Source organism: Vanessa atalanta, chromosome 13 (genome assembly GCF_905147765.1).
Source record: "Vanessa atalanta chromosome 13, ilVanAtal1.2, whole genome shotgun sequence".
NCBI classification, from domain to species: domain Eukaryota; kingdom Metazoa; phylum Arthropoda; class Insecta; order Lepidoptera; family Nymphalidae; genus Vanessa; species Vanessa atalanta.
Genome location: NC_061883.1, coordinates 1,881,978 through 1,907,566, shown reverse-complemented (window position 1 = coordinate 1,907,566; position 25,589 = coordinate 1,881,978). Strand labels below are relative to the sequence as shown.

The window sequence follows — 25,589 nt, the reverse complement described above, 5'->3', positions numbered from 1 at the left end:
TTGAAGTGAACCAAATAAGTGATTTAGAAGGTAAATTCCTACTTAAATAGTTTAACAGAACATTTGTGCAAGGTATTATTTCCTAAATCACATTTCGTTTTCTATTCGTTTTCTATTCTGTATTTTAACAACGAACATATTTTCAATGCATTTGCAAGAAATCTTTCCTTGTATTTTATAGCGTGTAAGAAATAGGGAATTTTTCAGACTCTCACTGGTTTAACGCGTCATCTTTTATACACGCTTCCGCAAATCATCTTTAATGCTCTCCTAACGACTTCTAGGCTTTGATGTATACTTTCCTAAGCGTTGCAGTGTCTACGGTTTTTATTTTTATTTCAAGAGAGAAGCGTTTCTACTTAAGGTCTAGCTGTATTATTTTTATAGCGTAAAATAAGTAAAGTAGGAGCTCATAATGTCCCACTGCTGGGAATAATTCAAAACATGCCTGGTTGTTCATTGATTTTTTCAGCTCTGTGCTCAAAAATTACTTTTAAAATACACGAAATTACAAAATCATTGTTGGACCATTTAACGTGCAAATATGGGTAACCCTTTTCACTTTTTATTTAGAGATAGTTAAAGCAAACTGGCGCCCACCATGGGACCAAATGTTAACAAATTTAACACTCGACAAACTCAGTCCCAAAACTGAAATTCGAATACATAAAAATGTTTTATGTACATAGAAATTCTTACTACATATTTTTTTTTGTATCATCATATACATAATTAATAGCACGAACTTAACCCGATCTGATTTCTGATCATTTAAAAACACTCAAAAAGTGAATAAAATCGTCAATAAGTTTTCGCCAAAATTGAATTTCTCTACAAATAAGTCGCTCCTTTTACAATCTTTTTCGAATTTAAACGAAAGATGCTACCGTGAGGAAACCTTAAACGAGGCGTTTCCGTACGTGTGACTGGAGACTTGTAACATTTGAACTCCACGTGCCTTATTCAAATTTCAATGATGTGGAATTCCGAATGGAAATTTCGGGTGAGTGTTAAAAAAACTGTTATAAGAAGTGTAATTGCTTAACATTTTGTTATATGCTATAAACGTGAGGCGTTTTTATTATTGTTACGTTGGTACAATCCACATAAAAGCAGCTCTGTCTCCTCCGATGTTTGACAATCATCACGGTATATTTACTGTGGCACATTGCTTGTCAAAAACGACACCAAAATTGAATACTTTTTTGTTTTTCGTTTATAATAACTTCTTCGTTTTAGCAAAACAGATGTTGCTATTATTAAGTTATTACCGAGTTATGTACAAATTTTTACGAAAAAAGAAACTCGAAAATTTTGAATCTTGACGTTTTTTATACGGCTTAAAAATAATTTATTCGTAAATTCAAACTTCGAAGATTATTCACGGAGGCCCTTAAGAAGTTTGCATAATTATCATATTTACAAAGATGCTACCGATCCTTCATAAAGTTCTAATTATTATTGCTAGCTATCAAAGCGTTGAGATAACTCCTAATAACAAAATTCAAATTCTGGAGTAAATAATACGAGAAATTAATAAGTTTGTGGTTTTGGATTAGAAGTCTTGACAGAAATGGTATCGATATGGAATCAGTGCGACAAGGTGGGACGAATTAGAATATAGTACTCTTTAATTCGAATCCGAATTGCAACGAGGCTACGTCACTTTAAGGTTCTATTTGTGCGTACAGTTCATTTCATGGAAGACGGTGGAGACAAGCATCGCGAGGAACATTCAGGCAAGCAACAAGATATTCTGCCACACTAACTACTCCACTACTAATATTATTAAGAGTTTTTTTTTTGTTTGTGTTTATTTATATAGGAGTCAATCTCCGGAACGAATGATCCAATTTTAAAAAATTTTTTACTACTAGAAATCTACATCATGTCTGAGTCATATATAGTATAAATTATATCTAATACTATTATTTATTAAAAACAAATCGAATGATTAGTTTTGAATGTAATATTCCGTTAAGATCCCAAAAAAACAGCATGTCTGTTTTGCGGTAATCTGAAGCTTGCACAATACTCAATCACAATATATAGAAAAATAATTTAAAAATTAAAGGCATCATAAAAATACTCATAAATTTCGGTTAGAGCTACGTAATAAAGACATTTATTGCTCCTTAGGAAATTCGATTACTTAGAAGCGACAATTTAATTTGCATTTGAACTGTTGGTGTAATTAGCGATAAGGTTATGTGTTTGTGTAATAAACGCGGCCTATTATTAATACACGTACTTATTATTAAATCTTAGTTAGAAGATAGCAGAATACATGTTTGCAATATTTAGTAGCCTTAATATTTTTCAAATTTATTCAAAAAAAAAAAATCCCATACCGTATAAAATGTTTTTATCTAAAGTTATCTTCAAAATGTTTTCGCGTGTCTGATTGGTGACTAATTTACCAACCATTCATGGTTAAAGATTTATCGAAATAGCTGATATATTTCAGCCTAAAAATGAGCTTAATTATTTAACATGGTAGGGCTGGTAGTAATTATAATAATAATGTTTAAAAAATATATATATTCTTCCTTTTTATAATATTTAATTCCTTCTTGCCCCACTTTGAACCCTTAAATAACCAAGTTTTACACGCACGTCAGAACGTAACGTTCTTTTTTTATGACGTCAGTATTTTATTTTTTATTATTATTACAAGATTAGAAGAAGCTGAAAGTTATTTTATTTCCTTTTATTCTGTAAAATTGCAATTACATAAGAATTATGTGAACTTCGCTCAAGATATTGCATAATAAAAAAGGCCTTTTTATTATAAAACTGTAGTGGAGATATGTTATATATTAGGATTAATTATTTTGTTACAATCACAATATCCTGTATATCATTGTTGTAGCAAATTTAAAATTCGATGTATGCTACTCTTATAAGAGCAAAATCACAAAATCAAATTTGTTATTTTTTTATACAAAGTCAGCTTACAGAATAATACAGCTGACGCTGAATGGAATTGCACGCATGATGTAATTTTAACTGCCTGGTTTATCTATAGCTATAATAAGGCCGCATATCACGAGGTCTTGGAAACAAAGCCCATATCCAGCCGATTGAAAAGTCATTGGGATTTGACGTCAAAATTTTTGTATTAGACTAAGTTCTGGAAGTTAGAAATGTTTACTCCTTTGCTTCAAAAATCATATAAAGCCACTGGTCCTGCGTGTGAAATTTTTCCGGACGTCTCGGGTTATGAGTTAGCGAATAAAGAGTCCACTGGTGTTTGCGCACTCACTTTGCACTATAATAGTATCACTTGAGAAAATTAACAAACACGATATAACTTAACTAAATCTACATAAACCAAAACTCTCATACAATTACAGTACAAATCATCAACGCTTGGAATGGCGGCAAGAATCCCGGCAACAATTCTCTATTTAATCGCAATTTCTTGAATTAGGATCAAAAATCTTATCATCCAGTGAAAGTGATGCGATGTGATTTATTTTAATATTAAACATAATTTTATGAGCTTTTTATATTATATGAATCAGAATTATTAACATTAAGGCCTTAAGTATATACAAATTTTCGTTATTAAAATTAGTTAATGTACAAATCGTGACCGAGTGGAATGGTGATTAGAATGTTAGCAGCATTTCCCCGTTGAAATCAAAATAAACCAGCCCTGCTGTCATCAGCGGAGGCAATAAGGCGTGGTGTTTAACTTTTAATAAAGATTTTGCATCACTACTCCAAGCTCCAAGTGTTGCAACAGCGAATAGGATGAAAAAATAATTTGGAATAAGAAACAAATATTGGCCAAGTCTAACAACGCGTTCATTGGTCAAATCAAATAGCGCGCGCTTTCCTTGCTTCCTGTTACACATTTCCGTTCCTTTTCACAAAATCATTCCCACGTATAGCATAGAAGCGAGAGGAAAGGACACTGGCACGAGAGGACATTTCGTTACGCTTAACTTTATGAAAATATGATACGCTTATTACTACTACACTTTATTATTTAAGATAATTGTTACTAAGGGCTTCGCCTGAAATCAATTTTTATTATTTTTATATATTTATTTAAGTTGTAACTGTTCCCGTTTTGTCAAGTATTTTCGTATTAATCATTACTTCGCCAATGCGCCACCAACCTTGGGAACTAAGACCCTTGTGTCTGTATTTACACTTTTTTTTAAATTTAATTTACAACATCCACGGGCTCACAGTTGCCCGTGCTTTTTTTTACATTTTATTTATTTACCTAGCTCACTAACACTTCAAACCGAGACACAACAATATTAAGTATTGCTGTTTGGCGGTAGAATATCTGATCAGTGGGTTTCACCTACCACCCTACCTGGTGGTATTATATTCAATGAGAATTTCTGAACAATTATGCATGTATTGATTATGACTGCTTTATGTAACAAAATGAAAGTGAGTTTGTGTATGCTAACTGCCTGCAAGCTAGAAATCCAGAATAGTGAGTGAGAAATGACTCCAGGTGTTAGTGACGTGTATAGCTTTTACGGCTTTTGCTCTCCGTTGGAACTTAAATCAGTATACATGGCATTTTTTTTATTACTGTATAAAATATACTTGAACATTTTCAAACTTTTCAATATACATAAAACGTTACCTTTAATGTACTTCGCAGGTTTAAATTTCATATTTCTCGAAGTTTCCACAAAGAAATACATTACAGCCGTACGTACAGGTACTTATTCGACCGTTGAGTTAAATTCCCACGCTTTTGCACTTAGCCAAAGGCGGAACTAAGTCTTATACGATCTTAAGCACAGAAAACAGATATATTTAAAAATGGTATCGTACTCTTTACGTTTAATATTTCAATTAATAATAATAATATGAATAATTATATGTCTCAAAGATAACTGTCTATGTTGTTTCGGTATTATAAGTCACATTTATTACAAGTGTTCTCATCTATACTTTTATCTATAACTATATATAGTATTATAAAGACGTAAATTTGTTTGTTTTTTATCTTTGGGTAAATTCCAGAAATAATAATCTAAAAAAAATTCAATTTAAAAAAAAAACATCACTGGTAGCATTCTACAATAGTCCTGAGTACTATAGAGTATAAATTATTTTATTATCATATGATTTTCTTAATTTATAAATGCATTCTCTAGTTATATAAAAGTCCCAAAACAATCAGATATGCCAAGATGGCCCAGTGGTTAGAACACGTGCATCTTAACCGATGATTTCGGGTTCAAACCCAGGCAAGCACCACTGTGCCCACCAATTTTCATGTGCTTAATTTGTGCTTATAATTCATCTCGTACGGCGGTGAAGGAAAATATCGTGAGATAACCTGCATGTTTCTAAATTCAACTAAATTCTACCACATGTGTATTCCACCAACCCGCTTTGGAGCAGCGTGGTGGAATAAGCTCCATACCTTCTCCTTGAAGGAAGAGGAGGCCTTAGCCCAGCAGTGGGATATTTACAGGCTGTTAATAATAATGAACCAATCAGATTGGTAGAGTTTTAACATTCTATAACATTATACCGTTTTAAATAGTGTATTTAACTGGGATAGGTATTGTGTGAGTTATTCCTTGGGTCCACCAAGCAGCAATACTTTGAGCTTCTGTAATTACAGACACAAGGGACGAACAAGTAAAATAAACACATAATTTTATTTGACATTGAAGAGCGCTGGGCTCCCAGTTATAGGTACTTCTAACTACAGACATAAGGGACGTACCATCTTAGATCACGCTTAATGATATCGACGTTTAAGCGGCGCTTCCCTACTGCAAAATAGATAGATAATGATAGATTTGATGTACTTTCATTTTTAAATCTTATTGTATTAGCACAGCCTATATAAGACGTTGACGAGTTGCACTCACAGGAGAGACCCTCAGAGTGAATGTCACTCGGAGCCCCAGAGGGCTCAAACTTCAAGGCTTAGTCTAGTACTCGCCCCCACTCCCGGTGATGCTGTAGAAGCCAGTAGGGCCAACAGCAAATGACACAAAAAAAATTGCAATAGGAACGAAAAGGAGGCATACGCCCTAAACCCTTTTTTTTAAATTAATTCCTCATCGATCGCTTAGAATATAAATTTTACGCGTATGCGATCTTATATTAACGCTGTAAGAAGTGGTTTATATTTCCTACACTGCCATTATCTATGGACAAAGATATTTACCGTCAAGTAACACCTGCCTTCTTTAAATATATCTATACTAAGATATTAGAACGAAAGAGTTTGTTTGTTTGTTTGTTGGAAAACCTACCAAATCTATTTAAAATACATCTTTTTGCTTTATATGTAGTAATTTTGAGCCACCTTCGGGGAGATAGCAGTACAAAACCAAGTGAATCAACTTGTATTGTACAATGTTATAAATTACTTAGCATCTTCGGAAGATATGTTACTTAGTTTTATCATTCCCAAGGGACATGTTAACTTGGAATACAGAGTCGGCATCGCAATGTTTGCATTTTGAGTTGTAATAACTTATTTTTCATGATAGGTATTTATATTACAAATGATTGGTGGCTCTCGGTCTAGTAAGAGTTGCTAGCTGTTTCTCTGTGAAGTTGGAGGTCCAACATTGGACGTTGGCACATTGGTTAGTTGAAAGATATTTGCAGTGTTTACACTCGCGGGAAATTTGTAACGCTGTTCGTCCTGAGTCTGAATTATATCCGGTCATGTCGGATTTGCCGTCCTATCTTCAGTTCAATGAGACGGCATTAGAGAGTTAGGAAACTGGGAATACACTGGCTTCTACCCACCGATATGTTGGCAAGCATCCATTGAATTTGCACGCCCTAATTAAAAGCAGTCGTAAGGATCCAACATCATATATTAAGCGTATTGTATAGTGTTGAAGATAATTATAATTTTTATTGTTTATTCGTTTAGTAAGTTTTCGGAACAAAGTTCTTTTACATTAGAGTGATTTGCTTACAGTAGAGTGTACTGTCAGGAAGGGATAAGCACCTCATGGCGACCTTCCCCTTTCCTTCTCTCGTTTTGTATAACTTTATTTAAACATTTTTTTTATTATTGTTTTAATTATAATTTGCGCTCTTTATTAACAAACAATTTATTTATTTTTATTTAATTAATTTCAAACATTTTTTTAATAATAATAATAATATAACAAAGTTATCTCTAACCGGGTACCCCACAATATTTATGTTCTCGTTAATATTGTATTACAATCATTTATTTTATCTTAAATATTTATTGCACTTATTATATTTTTAATAGCCTCATTTCATTTTACTAATTCAATCCCAAATAATAAAAAAAAAATTACAAAGTTATTGGGGTTATTTCAACTTAATAGAAATATATATACTTACTGACTAAAACCTTTTTGCTGGCATTAGAATAATAAGATATAATAACTTACGTTTAAAGTACCAGCGGCGGGCCCAGCCTCGTAATGGCGGGCCCGCACTTCTTCCTTCCTTTTCTCGCTCCCTTTAAAAGTAATTGCACCACCTGAAATCAAGATAATTCTTAATTAAAATAGATAAGAATTTGACACTCTAGATCATTAAGTATAATATTTTAACTAAATGTTTCCGTCTAACTATTCGCCAATTAATTATATCGACATTTTAGCGACACATCACTATTGAAAACGGTTAAATATCAATCTTATTATAAATATATTTTATGTGTCTTATTTTATTGTGTTCTAAATAAACTTTTTCTTGTTCTATTTTTAAAAACATATTATTCATTAAAATACCAATATTAAAATTATGTGATCAATTTAATAATTTGTCTTTAGGGTAACATTTATTCTAAAAAGTAAATATAAGTTATAGTAAAAATAAGGAAATCGGAAGAGTACAGTGTATTCGATGAACATGAAGTTTAGAAAATCAGTCACTCAATGTTAAATGCAAATACTGTCTGAAATCTGAATCAGTCTGACCATAAAAAGCGTCCAAGGGCAAATCGGACTTGTGATATATGGGTTTTATACTATTATATTTTCGTCTCTATTTATTTCAAATCTACCAACACGATTGGTAGTACGTGATCCGAGCCTTATGATGCCTACTCCGCCTGCTATGAACAACGAGCGCAAAATTGAATTTGAAGGGCAGCTGGGCATCCCTGTTAAGGTGGTGTACGCCCTAAGTATGGCGGCCTAGAGAGGGATTAACCACCGCAATCGCTGATGGTACCCTCCTGGGATAATGAAACTTTACGCCAATTTTTAATGACAGAGTGTTACTTCCCCGGGCGTATTGCAACCCGAAGGTGTACAGCGTGGCCCTACCACTAGTGAAACTAATATTGGTAAGATAATAAAATAGATTTATAAAGTTAACGTAATGTTTGCGCATTATTTATTCTATGGTCTAGTGGCTATAAATTCATAAACAAGCAATAAATTTCTATATTCGGAAATTAATTATACTTTGCTAGATTTTTTACGACTTTTCGAACTCGAGAGAGATTTGTCGAACCGATAAGAAATTTATATATACTTTTAGATTTAGGTTTTCATGATAAAATGTTTTCTGTGCGTTACATATATCCTACCGCTAAACAACAGTACTCAGTATTGTTGTGTCTGTGCGGCTTAAAGCGTGAGTGAGCCAGTGTAGTTCCACAGGCATAGCATATAAGTTCCCTAGTTTGGTGGCGCATTGGCGATGTAAGGAATGGTTAATATTTTTTATGGCCAGCGGTAACCACTTACCATCAGGTGGCCCATATTCTCGTCTGCCAAACTACGTCATAAAAAATATGTATCAGATAAAAATCTGCCGCATGTGTACACCAATCCGTATTGAAACGGATGCGGATAGTGGAATAAACTCAAAAACTTTCCCACAAAGACTCAGCATAGTGCAATATTTACAGGCTACAACTACTACTTTTATAAGCCAAGACGGGTCAGTGAGTTAAAAATTGGGGCGGTACCAACTTATCATTCGGTAAATATGTAACTATTAATAGTCTCCTTTTTTATGATATTTGTTGGCGGACGAGCATATGGGCACCCTAATAATCTCCTACACTAAAAAAAAAACATACCAACCAGTATTGAAGCTTGATAGAATAAAAATTTATTTATTAATTATTTATTTATTAATTTATAATTTTTATCTCCACAGATTTCTGAAGCCGAGCCTTTATTATGATTTAAATTTTTAAGATTTTTATCTTTACGAAATTGGCTATGGAGTATTACGGTTAGTACACACAGTTACTTTTTTATTTACTTTAGAGATTCTTAATGAAATATACACGTATTACGCTCTGTGTAATACTCAGACACAGACAGATATTCGAATAGTTGATATTTTTAATGAGACCCTGTGGGAATTCCAACAATACAGATTGAAAGTTCTCATTCAGATTACTATGTATCAACGCATATATATAACTAAGGGAACGTGGGAGAATATGGGCGATCTTCGTCTATCGTATATTTTTCGGAAACGCGGCGAAGTTGGACGTGGGTGGGCTATCCTTTTTTTTTAAATTACCCGCCCGTGCCAACTGTCAGTTGTCGTTCCGCTTCCCAATCTCCGACATATATATGTCGAAGCATCAAAAAGTTTTATTTATTTTATTATCGTACATGCTGGAACGTGAAAACGGGACAGCCAAAAGTGTCATAGTTAATGGAAAATCGAAAAGAAATATAATACCAATGTGAACGAATAGTCTTACATTTCGGATATCATCATGTCTGATAATGAGTTGATGCCTAACCCCTTCGATACATATATTAGCATTAGCAGCCCGTAAATGTTCCACTGCTGGGATAAAGGCCTCCTCTCCCTTTGAGGAGAAGGTTTGGAGCATATTCCACCACGCTGCTCCAATGCGAGTTGGCGGAATACACATGTGGCAGAATTTCGTTGAAATTAGACACATGCAGGTTTCCTCACGATGTTTTCCTTCACCGCCGAGCACGAGATGAATTATAAACACAAATTAAGCACATGAAAATTCAGTGGTGCCTGCCTGGGTTTGAACCCGAAATCATCGGTTAAGATGCACGCGTTCTAACCACTGGGCCATCTCGGCTCTCGATACATATATGCTATCAATATACTTGGACCTTGGAGTAGTGCATAAACCTTAGAGAAAACGTAACGCTCTATTTCCTCTAGTGACAGAAAGATGATTTAATTTTTCTATCTGATAACTGCGAAATTCCAGTCCTGTTTACTTTTATACCTTAAGCATAATGTAATACAGTCTTATTACTTCTGGAGATAGAATGGTTAAATCTTCTCCCTGAGAATCCAAATGGCTATTCAACGGGATGAATCGAAATAGCATGCTTGCTACCTTTCGCCGAGGTCATGATCTGAATAATAGTAATTTTAAATTTTATTTTTTAAATTCTTATATCCATTAATCCGATTATGAATGGTAAATGTCCATAGAACTTTGGGATTCGAACTTTTACTACCATTCAGTTGGTAAATCTTAGGATTTATATTTTAGGCTAGTTTGGAATGGTAAAAGTCCGAAAAAGTCGTCCCTTTGTAATAAATACTCACATTTACCAACTCATGTCGGTAAATATTAGGTTTTACTGGTAAATCTTAAGATTTACCTTAGTTGAGCTTTTACATTATCATATACACAAATATTTCTTATGGAAATTTAATAAAGCCACTGAAAACTGAGATGCTGAGGCTTACTCACTCTTCAAACTGAACACAATATTACTAAGTATTGCTGCTTGGAAGTTATATAAATATGTATATGATGAGTTGGCTATACCTATAAATTTAAACAAAGCCCTGTCCCCAAGTTAAGTAAATTGTGTAATTTTCAATAAACTCTATCGTTTTGGTCCGATGAGTGTTTAAAGATCCAATTTGAGTATACCGCTAATACGTAGCATATTTGTGAAATAATTTTATTGGGTTACATTTATCATGTATGTTAAGTTTTATGTTTTATATTTAATTGTGTTTTCATTACAGTTTCTCAGTGTTTATAAAACATTTCAATAAAATAAATTTGTTTGCACTAGAAAAAAACTAAGAATCGAGATTGCCCAGTGGTTAGAAGAGCCGAGATGGCCCAGTGGCTTGAACGCTAACCGATGATTTCGGGTTCAAGTCCAGGCAAGCACCACTGAATTTTCATGTGCTAAATTTGTTTTTATAATTCATCTCGTGCTCGGCGGTGAAGGCAAACATCGTGAGGAAACCTGCATGTGTCTAATTTCAACGAAATTCGGCCACATGTGTATTCCAGCAACCCGCATTGGTGCAGCGTGGTAGAACATGCTCCAAACCTTCTCCTCAAGGGAGAGGAGGACTTTAGCCCAGTAGTGGGAAATTTACAGGCTGCTAATGCAAGAAAAAAAAACTGTAATGATGTTTTCCTCATGATCGATTTTAGACTCAGACTGCTCAGGAGCTATTCTAGTGCAAGTGAATGCAAGAACATAGGTACACTCTTTATTTCTTCACTCTTATGACACTGAAGCCCCGGTAAGGCGCGGAAATAGTAACACTGACAATTTCCAAAATTCCGACTGCACTTGAGAACTCTTGTCTAAGAAACGCAATTATTCTCTGCTGGAACAAGTATTTGAACTCTTATGACCTTAGTATATAAAGGCTTTAAGCTAGCCATTAGACTAAAATGATATTTCATGGCTGTTTATATGCTTAAATGTGCTTTTAATAACTAAAAGGGTGCACTGACGGATATATATATATCTGGTATAATTACTAAGTTTATCGCTAAGAACTGCGAGTTCAGCTCGTTGACTACATATATGTAATGTAGTCAGCTAACGGTGTTTCTTTTGTCGCCTATCTGCCCCCTCAGCTAGCGATATTTGGCATTACGCCAATGGATGCATGTCCCATTGTACGAGTGACAGCGATTATTATTATATTTCATGTTAAAAATCTATTAGCAGGGCAAGGGTTATACCGACGCGATGATTTCACGCTCTCATAAGATGCCGTAATGAACTATCTCCGCTAGCGTATTTACTGTGTATTGCCATCTATATTAATAATTTCCTTCAGGACTGCGATAGACTCGATCGAAACCTATTTACAATATTATAGATCGTTAAAATATAAATATTTTTAGTCGACAACGTACGTAAATTTGTTTAATCGAGATATTTCGTTTGAAATGAAGTTCAACAGGCAGCCATGTTTGACTTTTTAGGTTGTGCTCAGAAAATGTGTTACAAATAATAATTTCGTACCTACGGTAGATTCGATGAGAAAAGTTAAGGATAAACCGTATTTGTTTACTTCTATTTATTTTACCTGAGCAAGACCGGGTTTGACATCTTGTAATTATTATAATGCAACTTTGTTTTTAACTCGGTCTATCAATAAATTTATCTCATATTAAATAAAAAAAAGATAATTGAGGCATATTACTCGATACAATTTAATCTACTTAATAATCTTTTAAAACGACCTTAACCGGTAAGTCAACGTGAACTTCTGTAATTAAAATATTTGAGTAGAGTAAATACTGAGTTTCTTGTCGTTACAAGAAACTTTCCGAAACAATAGTAACTTTTCACTTAATTCAATATTATAACAGGATAACTCAAATGTTTTAATAAGCTTGAATAAAGAATATTAATTTTATTTCGATTATTGGTTTCTTTAATTCAATATTCTTTTAAATATCCTCAATTTCCTATTTAGGAATAGGAATAGAAAAAAAAAAACACCCTATAGCTCTAAAAAGCCATCACAGGATAGTCCTGTGATGGCTGTTCTATTGTTATGAATCTATACCTAAAGTAATCTTTTAGAGCTATAGGGTGTTTTTTTTTTATAACAATAATACGTTCATTATTAAGAATGAATTATCAATTACTAACAGTATTTGAAACGGGATATTTACCATGTTTTTTATTTTTATTTGTTGGAGCTCGATATTTCGACATTATCTACGAATGTCTTGTTCACGAGACAAATAAAACAAATAAAAATAAAAAAACATGATAAATATCCCGTTTTAAATACTGTTAGTAATAAAAATAACCATGTTAATTTAAAATCTTATATGAATTATCAATATTTTGAAACATTGTTCCCAATGATTTACAATACTAGCTTGTAAGTCTCTTTTAAAAAAAAACGGAGGATAAATCAAATTGTTAAACGAGATGTAATAAATATATAACGCATCATATTATTGTACCACACAAAGACAAACTTACTTAAATATCGTACATGGCTTATCCTCAACATACAGTGTACAATTTCGCGAACTGAAGGGTTAGAGAAAAGTTTTTTGCAAGATTTCTGCATTTTTATACAACTACTAGTTGTCGCCCGTGGTCTCGCTCGTTTCAAAGGTCCTCAGATATAAGGTACAAAAAGTAACATATGTACACATGTGGTGGAATTTAATTCAACATGCAGGTTTTCTCCCGTTTTCTTAAACCAAACGGCTCAAGACAAATTAAGCATTTCAGAACTCAGTGGTACTTACCACTATCTGTTTTAGTCACTGGGCCATCGCGGCTATCATATACATTGGGTACCATTCACCTAATTGGCTATTGCAGTGAGAACTGAAATCAATATGTACTGTATGAATCGTAATAATTTGGAATACGGGCCAAAAATGCTCGCATTAATTCTCTGTTGAAACTCAACTTCGATTCGAAACTTACCTACTTTACTTTCTAAGTTACGAAAACTAAGTTATTACAGGATTAAATTGAACGTAAAACAACTACCGGTTTGGAATTTAGATTCTACTTTATTTTATTTCTCAAATAGGATTCATTCTCACATTTTATACATACAGATGTATGTCTTGTATGGAAATCAACGAATAGGAACTGTATATTCTTATACAGTTAAAACTATAATATTTTATTTAATTATACTAATACGATTTATTTACTTTTAATTTATAAATGTAACTTATTTTTATTAATTTAAAAAAAAAAAGTGAGACCTGTTTTTACTATATCTTTTTAAATTAAATAACAGATACAATGAAGTAAATTGACAACGTTTGAGAATAATTAAATGACGCATAAAAAAAAAGTTATTAAAAATCCCGCGTGAATTAAAACAATAACAAAAAATAACTTCAAATGATTTTATAATAAGCCGCATATTATAGAAGGGGACAGAAAGAATAGAGAGGGAGAGGAGAGAGATTCGATTGGAGCCCCACCAATATTATAACGCTTTTTTTTTTACGTGAAGAGTTCTGCCAGTTCACACTACTGTACGCCGCGTAAAAGAATTGAATTTAAATATATAAAATTTTACATTTATTTTTTTAACGTTTTGGTCAGCTACGAATATCAGATGGTTTTTTATCTTTTTAAATGGTGGAAAAGAGTAACTACTGAATTTCTCGCCGGTTCTTCTCGGTAAAATCAATTTTCCCAACCGGTGGTAGTTTTAATTCAGCAATGTTCATGATGACTCAAAAGTGCTTTTTAAGTAAATATTTTTCTCATAAATAAAAACGACATAATGAAAATCATAGCAAAAAAATATTAGAGAATCAATTGGAGGCATATAATATCAAAGGCGTTTTTTCAACTTTATATAGCCGGATCTTCAGCTTAGCTAATTCTAAGATCTCTAGTTGAGTGCATCTGGCCAACGTCCAACGTCCAAGAGACACGGAGTCGTTCAGCTACTCTGCATTTTCATAGAAAATTGAGGCTGTCACGCGAAATGACTTGCATTTAGAGCGGTAAGCGCTTGATAGGACATCGCTCTGACATGGATATTAACGATTTGAAAGAGTTTCTGATTACATGATACTGGTAGACTTTTGGACACGTTAAAATTCAAGCCGCTTTAATGTGCTTACGATTTTTGACATTTAATGTAAGAACAAGTGCGGTCCTATTTATTGTAGTAATTATTTTGTCTTTCCAAATTTTATCAATATAAAAAGACTACTGTGTTATTATAATTGTCTGTATTTTTAACGTCATTGGTTATTTATTAAAGATAATTTATATTCTTGTTTTCTTATTTAGATATAAAATATATTATTATGTTAACAATTATTTACATAAGAATTATTAACATTTATTCCGTTAATATATACAAATATGAATTAAAAATAGTCTGTATAAATGTTGACCGCGTGGAATGGTGGCAAGAATTTCCCCTTTGAATTGCAATTCCGATCGTCTGGGCAAAAAACGAACCAGCCCTCCTGTCACCAGTGGAGGTAATAAGGCTATGTATTGTACTTTTAATGAAGCTTTTTGCACTACTACTCCAAGGGCCAAGTGTCTCTAAGAGCAAATGGGATAAAAAAATAATTTGACATAAGACACGAATACATATTTGAATCGTTAATTTCGCTTCAGCTTTTTGCGCAGCGGCACCGGCTCCTAATATTGTTTTTCGTTTTTTTTTTTTTTTTGTGTTTGGTGCAGTGTCTTTAAAGTAACACTGAATATGAATAGTTAATGCTTACCTTACAAAACAAAAGACGGGTTGGAACGCGCGTAGCGTATAGTAGAGCAACAAAATCAAGAAATTCAAAAGCGAATACAAATACTCGGTAGTGTGAAACAACTCTTCTTTTATTAACACTTGACGTATTAATAGCGCTCGCTTTGGGTTTTTGTGATAATATTAGTAACAACAGCCTTAGGGACATACTATCTTAGTTCCGAAAAATTAGTGACGTATTAGCGACGTAATGGCCATTATTACTCCTAATGCCTATAGGCGGTGTTGACCATTTACCATCTGGTAACTGATATAATATATATACTTTTAATATAATAACGTATATAAGTCTATTGCTTAAGTATTTCATAACCCCGTAATCGGGTCATACAGCAAACAAATACATGATTATTCTTAGCTGCGACAAAGTTGAAAAAGAGAACAAACTTCTCAAGACATTCTTAAGTAAAGCTCAAATCATACGATAAGTGTTTCAATTTATTTTATACGAAGAACATTTTCAATGTGAACTCGCTGTGGAGTTTTAGCAGAAATACACTGAATTTTTCGTATCCGACGGACTTATCCTGCTTCAGTAAGGCTATTCTCTAAGAACAAAGAACCTCGTCGGTAAATTTGAACGTGAAATTTAAAAAACGAACTCTATTGACGCACGACATTGAACTCGTTAAGTACAGCAATTACGGGATAATAGCGTTTTAAAAGTGTAGTTTAGGTAAATGAAGAGTAGGTATGTTACTAATTTTAAGGATTTATAAAAGGTTTCGAACTAAGTATAAACTTGTCACCCCTATTTTCCGTTTGAAAACGGTTCAGAGAACGTTTCTGGGTATACGACAAATAATAAATTAAACATTTAAAAAAAAAAAATAAGACGAAATAAATAAATAAATATTATTATTCATTAAAAGAATACTTTTAAAAAAAAAACGTCTGGATTTAGGCTCGGGTCACAGGACACTAATTATTGTGAAAAAAACGCATTGTAAATCTGTTTATTTGAAAAAAACAACTATGCGAGTTTCTTGCTGTTTCTTCTCCCTAGAGGCTGCTTTCCGAAACGGTAGTTGTGTTTAAATACTGACAAGTCAAAAACGATTTGAAATATTAGGCTTAGCCAGTCCTTTCAAAGGAGATCGTTTGGCTATTGGTCTATGACACTGCTCCACTGGGTTGATGGTTACACTTCGTTTTCTTGTTTTCCTGTAGGTTCTATAGATCGATAGTTCAGAACTCCTAGTTTTATCCTCTACTAAATAATTAGTCTATACCGCAACAAAGATTTAAAATGTACAATTTTTGAAGTATTACTTTATCTAACTTTATCTAAATATATCGCTATTTCCCTTGGTCACGCCGTAACTTGAGAACGACTTCATTTCACTCATTCTTCAATTCATTCAACTTTTTTTTTAATGTTTTCTACTAACATAATTTATAGTAAAACTAAAAATCCACAGAAAATTAGTAATTTTTAGATAATAGACAGTCGTTGCGACACTCATCGGGAGATTTCCGAAACAATAGGTCCGATTGACTTGAAGTTCAGTATAGTTACTCCTTTCGTTATATAGGCGTTACCTAAGAAAGGATTTTTGCAAATTTAAATTTCGAGGGGGGAAGAGTAATTTTGTATTTTACTTTATTGATAATAATAATGTCTCTTAGGCGTTACACAAGCTTACTTTATTAATATATGGAAATAAACTCAAAAACACCAAAAAGACTACCACAGGATAGAGTTCAAGGAAAACAAATACTTACATGTTTATCGAAATATCAAGTATTATCGAGACCACCTTATTTTTTCTTACTCTATTATTTCTTGATTTATATAAAAGTATATTCTCGCGAGGAATTGAATTTATGACCGTGAATGTATGAATTAACGTCCAGAAACGAAGCATTGAGTCCAGATTCGAGGTTAACTGTTCACTGGTTACTTGGAGCTATATCGCTTTAAATATTTTAAGCTGAGTTGATTATTACTATATTTACCGGCGACTTCATCCTGTTTCGCACGGGTGCAGCTTGATAATAAAGAAAATTATGGAATATCAATATAATAAACATCCTTAAGCAGTCAGCAATAATGCAGAAAGAAACAACAAGAAATTAAATTTAAATACAAAATTAAAATAAAGTTTATTTAACTAAGCTCTCATGAGCGACTATTGAGCACTTTGTTACGGTAATCAGTAGACTACGAGTGTTGCTATTACTTTTTCAAAATGTAAATTCTGTCGAGAAGAACCAGCAGGAAACAAAGTTACGCTTTATCAATAATTAAATTATATTTGAATTTAAATTGAACAAAATTAATTTACTATTCAATGGCAGTCATTACCTGTAGAGGAAAATGTTTTGGTGATTGATAATTAACAACGAACAGACATAATTATGCCATCACTCCATTTCTGAAATTTTATTTCCTGTCCAATAGTCTGTCTTTTATAATATCAAAGTATAACTTAATATATTCGTATGCTATGATGATATATACCTCTCTTTCCTTTTATCTCTGTCTCTTTCTATTCAAAGCAGTTTTATTTTATGTTAGTTAAACTTATTTTTTTGTTATTGTTTTGATTCGAACAAGATTTTTAATAACAATTTTATTTCTTGTCTATGAATTATTATCAAACGTTGTTCATTTATTTTAGTGTATCTGTTATTGGAACATAATACATAGAGAAAGAAACTTAGTTCCAATCGGGTGTCTCAGAATAAGTTTGTTTTTCCTTATAACAATAATATTGTTAATTTCTTATTGTTATATTTCTTGTAACAATAATATCATTGTTAGAAATAGTAAGAAAAAAATAAGTTAATTTAGGACACGGCACAATTGTATAAAGTATACAAAAAAAGAATCCCGACAAATAAAAATAAACAAAGTATACTACTTGATATACAAAAAAAAACACAACAAAAAAGGAAAGAAAATATAAAAAAAAGATATGGTAAGCAATGATAGTAATTATGTCTTAAATAGGTGTAACATTCAACTTCCAATTTGGGTTCTAAAATCCCTGATTTTCAATAGCTATGACGAATCTACTAAAGTATCCAATGAACTCTCAACCTTATTATAGTTACGTGTTTTATTTTTCCAGTGCGCTATTAAATGGAGCGAGACGGAAACAATAATATAGTTGCCAGACCTTTTCAGATTAAATAAATCATCCCTCACGTCAAAGGGTTCGATGGTTTGAGCCCTTTTAAGCACTTCAAACTTGAGATAAGCGAGCCTTGGGATTCAAGTACCTTAAGTAATAAAATTTTCTACCAATTGTAAACACTAGAGCTTTATTTGCTCAAGAAAAAAGGGAATATTCATTTCGGCGTACTTGAACTTTGTTGTAAAATATTTGAAAATTTGATTATTGGTTCGCTTATATTTCGTCCCGGTTTTAAATGAACGAACATGTGTAGTGTATTAGATGTGTGAAAGAAACAGGTTAGTATGCGTGATGAATTGAATTCGTTCGGATGGCCACCTGAGACGTGGGGTCCCACAATTTAATAATTTGTTACTGCTTATTTATGACTGATACAGATTGTTTATAAGCCATTGTAGCAGATGTTACGATAAATAGTTTCAAATATCTGGTCTTTCCATTAAAAAGTAATTCAATATTTGTATCAAGATTTTCAATACGAAATTTTTGGTGTATCCATGGGCTCAACATAAGCATAACAGCATGTATGATGGTACTATAGATTACCTCTCCGTTGAGTTAATAGAGAACAGAGTGCAGTACATTTTCTGAGTTCATGTATATTTGCACATTTTCATTTCAATATTTAGTGCAGTTAGACATTAGGCTTTACTCGGTGGTAGGGCTTTGGGCAAGCCCGTCTGAGAGTGTAGCACCCACTCATCAGGTATTCTACCGGCAAACAGCAGTACTCGTTGTTTTTCTGGTGTCAATGATTAGTGAGCCAGTGTAACTACAAAATCAAAATATGTTTTATTTAAGTAGAGTTTTACAAGCACTTTGAATCGCCATTTAACAAACTATATAAAGTGAAGCTATCACCGATTCGGAATGCAGATTCTACAGAGCAGAACCGGCAAGAAACTCAATAGTTACTCTGCTAGTACAGGCATAAGGGATATAGCAATAATGGTTAATATTTCTTGCAGCAAAATTGTCTATAAGCATATATAATAAAATAAAATCTTGATATTTGGTGCCATTACCAATACCAACAAGAAATACTTCATATATTAGTAAAATGTGTCAAAACAGACAACATTCACAACATGCCTGAGTCGTCGTTAACCCTCTAGCTAATAGCAGAGAAACGAATCGAAAGCTATCGAGCACTCTCAATTTCAGACTCTATGACATTGTAAAGTGTGACGTGACGGATTCACATCTCATTAGTTTTTTCTGCATATTTAAATATATATAACGTTTATTTAGGCTATTGAATTTTTTAATACCGTTGATCTTTCCACAGACAGCAGGTTTTCAGTTTCGTAATGTCATTACCACATCGGTGATATAAAGAAGAATTAATATTTCTTGCAGTATCAATATCAGTAGCAGCAGTGTAGCCCTACCATTAGATGGCCCCTTTAATTGACTATAGTATAAAAAACACTAACATTTTCATAAAGCTTACTATATTATTGATACTAAAAATTTAAAACCATCAGATAGATTCAATATGTCACCTTCCTTACTTATCATTATTTTGTTTAGGCACTACAAATATATGTATATATCCTTGCAAAATATCCTTGTATTGTTTGACACTGTACTGATATTATTGGGTTATTGTAATATTACTCCTATTATGTACGCCTATTCGATTTAATTTTTATACTAATTGTTTTGTAATTTTTTCTGTAAGTGATTTAGATGTAAATCTTTTGAGAAAATAAATGTCTCTAACCGTAAAAATTTAACATAATTCAGAATGTTGTCAATATTATATCGTGGTTCTTCTCTTAATTAAATAGAATCAACGATTTATTATAAGATATATCGGCATGTCAAGATATTTTAAATTACAATATCTACGAATTTTATGAATTCATATTCGATGAAATCTGAAAATCAACTCGACCGACAATAAAGGTCCTGAAGTGTACTTGAATAATTTGACGTATTCATTTTAATTTAACGTTCAATTGTCTTAAAAATGAGCGAAATATGAATGAAAACCTTTAGCGTGAACCGCAACCTTTTGCTTGAAACATTTTATGGATCTTATAATAGAAATAAAATGGCTATATCGAAGGAATATTCCTCGGGTTGGTATAAATCTAAGAAGATTACTTCGGTTTAAGATTATCAATAAAATATATCGGGCCGGCGGTTGCTGCACTTTATATGTAAGTTTTGTTGCTCTATAAATTTAGTATATCTTATCTATACATAAATCTTATATATAAAATAGTTGTGTTACTGAACTTGTATATTTACTGGTGGTACAACTCTCGCACTAGTTATTTTACCTTCAAACATCAATACAGTACATAGCTGCGTTACGCCTTGAGGCTGGATATATGGATAAGCAAAATTTGAGATACGTTTGTTGGTTACCTTTTTTCTATGTCATTGTCTCTGAAAATCTTTAAAAAATATAGATGGTATATTTATTTAATTTACATTGGAATATTAAATAGCATAATACAAAGGGAGCCTTCGGCTTATCTTTACTGGATCTCTTTTGTAATATTAAAAAAAAATGTAATCGTCGCCTATTAAATCATCGTTCGTTGCGTTCTCATCCCGCACTGATTTATGCTAAATGGACCTGTGTCATGTTACTCCGCAGTAACAGGGCACATCTGAGGTTTCTCGCGGCCTATTTATCGGTAACGCCCAATCGAGCAAGATCACCGACGTAAACCTCTAAATCTGGAATTAAACCGATGTTTAAACTCTTGTTTAGAATTTAATATATATACGGAGCAATATAATTATTATACGAGCTTTCAATTAATGTTATGTACCTATTATATTTCAACATTAAATCTATCCTTCGAATCATGAAACCAATTAACTAAACATTATATATGTCTGTGTGTGTGTGTATATGTGGCCTCATGCCAATTAATTGCAATACAAATTTATACGTGTACGAATACCGATAGAGTCTTTTAAAAGTTATTTGTCTCGGAAAAACTTGATTTTGGATAATGGCCAGTGGTATGTACAATAATTTTAAATGACCATTTAAAGTGTAAAAGACGATGCTATTAACTCAGTGAGATGAAACTGATTCATGCTTCGTGCTAGTTCATTTGTGTTTTTTTTTATAGCATTGGTAGGCGGGCTGGCAATTGGTCCACCTGATGATTACTACCATAGACATTGATCCCGTAATTACTTAAGTATTCCTTACATCGATAATGAGCCACCAACCATGGGATATAAGATGCTACGTCCCTCGTGACTCTAGTTACACTGGTTTACCATAAAACCCAGAACACAACATTACTGTTTGGTAGAAACCGTGCCCATAAAATCTTAAAACTATTTTCGATTAAATTATTTTATTCTTCAAAGTTTCTCTTTAATTATATTTTTGTATTGTCATGAATATTATACATAAATATAAATAATAAGTTATTTCAAAATTTAATTTAACCGCAAACTACTCGAAAATTTCTGAGATACATAACTTAGTAATTTATTCAATATACACAATGGTAAATAAAAAGTATACATAGTACTATACAATAACAATAAAAATTGTAGCCTCATTTAATATAATAGAATTTTGAAATACGTAACTCGTACATTAATTTATGTATACAAAATACACATGCAATTAAAAATATCTGTACTTTCACTGAACAATACAAAAATAACCGTATTAACTTCAATGTATATATAAACATTTACTCGTATATGCTATACAGAAAATGTATATTCTAATAACCTACTCTTACTAAATGGTAATTTATCAACAAGTAATTCATTCACTCTATCAGCGTTATGACGTCGCTACATAGATAATTTAAGCTGCTCGTTTACTATCTCTAAGAAAATGAGCGTGAAATTGTATAAATTAAATTCCAACTAGCTTAAATCTGTACAAACGAGTTTGCCTGACAGCGGTATAATTAGATTTTTTTTTTCTTTAAGCGACTTATCTAAACGAATAAGGACAAGAGGACCGTGAAATGCCAGGCGAGATAAGGTATCGGTTTGGAAGCATTGTCATTTGGCGTCCTATAAATAGAGTTTCCACATCGAATTTCAAAAAAAAAAAAACGGGAATTCGCTTGGATCCATTGTCGTTTGCCCCTTATAAATAGTGTGACCACGGTGTTTTAAAAGTTTAGGACGAAATCGTTTTTTGCAAGAATGAAATTGATTAATGATTTGTGAGATTTTCATTGTAAGAACAGACAACTAAAAAAATAATATAAATGTATAGAAATGGCCACCGCTACCCGTAGACGTTAGTACTGTAAGAAATATTTATCATTCCCCATTCGACCAATAAGCGACATACTCATTCTTCAAACCGAAACACGACAATTAAAATTAGTGGATGGATGTGTTTACTTTTTATTTTATAGCAGAATTTATATTAAAAACCCTCGGTATTTTTTGTTGATTCTAAATCGACAATTGTAATACGCCACTATAACAATTATTGATCAAGGAAACGTCCAAACTGCCAATATTCTCGTTAATTAATTTTAAAAAAACTTTTCCTTTTAATGCATTTAAAACATATTGTAAACACATTAAAGTTAATTGTAGTAAGAGGAGGGTTATATATAATATAAAGTTAATAATCGTTAGTTTCTATACAAGACATAAATATATAAAATTGAGAAAGAATTTTGAAATACAATAAGGTAGAATCCTTCGTATTTCAAGTAGAAAATAAGTTCAAGATAAAATAGTCATTTACATGTCCTAGGACCGACCGTAGCGTGGACAACATAGCGTAATCAGATTTCCTCAGTCTTTTCTTTCTTAATTCCTATTATCTTTACGATAAGCCTAATTGAACGATTTCGCTTTGAGGCTTTGAATGGTATCCCTGAAAATTACCTGTAAAGTGGTAATAATTACAAATTACTCTTCTAAGTGCGTAATAAAGGTCGTTATTTTTGGGTTTAATTGTAAGATTAGAATAGAATTTGTAATATTAGCATACCTATCTTATATATTTAAAATTTGGTTAATGGAACGTTTCGGGTATTTCGGACTTTATATATAAAACTTAGATAAGAGTCTCATGGGATGAGAAACATTTCTAAGCTCACCGAGATAATTGTATTGTAAGATGAAGACCTTTACTTTAAATTTATTTATGTTTTTACTATTACATCGTTGCTCTATTGGTGTTCTTGTAAAAATATAGATAAGTAACAGCAGGGTTTAATCCTCGGGAAGGCCAATGAAGAGTTAGTAAATTTTTCTGTCAAGAAATTATCCAGTAACAAACCGAACTTGTAAGAGAGCTTGGAAAGTACAATCTCTTGCATTGAAACGTTCGTAAATATATAGCTGCGGATTTAGTCCGAGAACTCTTTATACCACTATTATGATATATGATATTTATATAGATATTCTACCGTCAAATAACAGTACTCTGTATTGTTGTGTTCCGGTTGGAAGGGTGTGTGAGCCAGTGTAATCACAAGGGACATTACATCTTAGGTCCCAAGGTCGGTGGCGCATAGGTGATGTAAGGAAAGGTTAATATTTCTTACGGCGCCTTTGTCTATGGGCGGTGGTGACCACTTACCATCAGGTGACCCATATGCTCGTCCGCCAACCAACGCCATAAACAAAAAAATTATAGATAAGTAGCAATTTTCTAGATGAAGTAATGTTTTGTAAGAGATAATGAAGTTTCCTGTAATGTGTTTTATAGTTTTTGTTAAATATATACTTATATATTTTATATCACGTCTATGTTTATTTAATATATTTTTTTATGATACAGGAAGCCGGACGAGTAAATGGTAAGTAGGCACTATCGCCCATAGACAATGCCGCTGTATGAAATATTAACCATTCCTTAAATAGCCACTGCGCCACCAACCTTGGTAACTAAGATATTACAATCCTTTGTGCCTGTAGTTACACTATCTGACTCATCCTTCAAACCGAAACACAATAATACTAAGTGCTGCTATTTGACGGTAAAAAATCTGATGAGTGGGTGGTACCTAACCTAAGGCTTAAAAAAAATCTTTATTATTAATATTGTTCATTACATATTCTTTATCATAATATTCTCTTCTCTAATATATTATTTCAAACATATATTAATCTTATTAACAATATAAACAATATAAATATGACGGGCCACTGTGTTTTGAGAGTGTCAAAAAAACGAAAAAAAGTAATAATGACATTTTTGACAGTAACATTGGATATAGTGCGGTTGGACGTTTCTTCACTCTGACGCAACTTCAGGCTCTTTTGTGTAATGCATGGGCATTTCTCGTAAGCAAGACGTGCCTGGTGGAGCGTCGTTACTTTATTATAATAAATCGAAAGTGCTGGTTGTATTACTGTTATATTGTAAAACCTTCAAACGCGTGGTTTTAATTCTCCTCGCCCGCCTACCCGCGATCGCTCGATAGCCACAGATGGATACAGAAAATAATGATAATGGCAATGTGTCGATAAATATAATATTAGTTTATAAATATAAAAATTCTTAATACGAGATATCCATAAGTCAGAAGCGATAATTGTTAACATGTTACTAAATTTCTGAAGATACATTTGAGCTAATATTAACATAATGTTGTTAAAGTTATGGCTTAAGTTTCTAGACGTGTTTGTTCGCTAAAATTCATTTGCGAAATAGATCGAGTGGGTGCTAGCGAAATTTCGCTAACCGCGTAAATAGTTCTAAAGATAATAATCATTCATTTAATACATTTAGATAATTCCAACATAAATATGTCTAGTTGTCAATGAAACCCATTAAATAAATAAATAAATAAAATAAATAAATATTGGACAACATCCCATACATTACTCTGATCCCAATGTAAGTAGCTAAAGCACTTGTGTTATGGAAATCAGAAGTAACGACGGTACCACAAACACCCAGACCCAAGACAACGTAGAAAACTAACGAACTTTTTCTACATCGACTCGGCCGGGAATCGAACCCGGGACCTCGGAGTGGTGTACCCATGAAAACCG

The 25,589-nt window shown here is 32.6% G+C and overlaps 1 protein-coding gene across 2 annotated transcripts in view; it reads right to left on the bottom strand.

Annotated features, from left to right (window-relative positions):
- The window catches only part of LOC125068488 (RING finger protein nhl-1), a 121,281-nt gene that overhangs the window by 59,749 nt on the left and 35,943 nt on the right, over positions 1-25,589 (bottom strand). For both annotated transcript variants that reach the window (XM_047677629.1, XM_047677632.1), the window contains exon 3: positions 7,389-7,480. The gene's annotated coding sequence lies outside the window, so the exon portion shown is untranslated. The remainder of the gene's footprint in view (positions 1-7,388; positions 7,481-25,589) is intronic.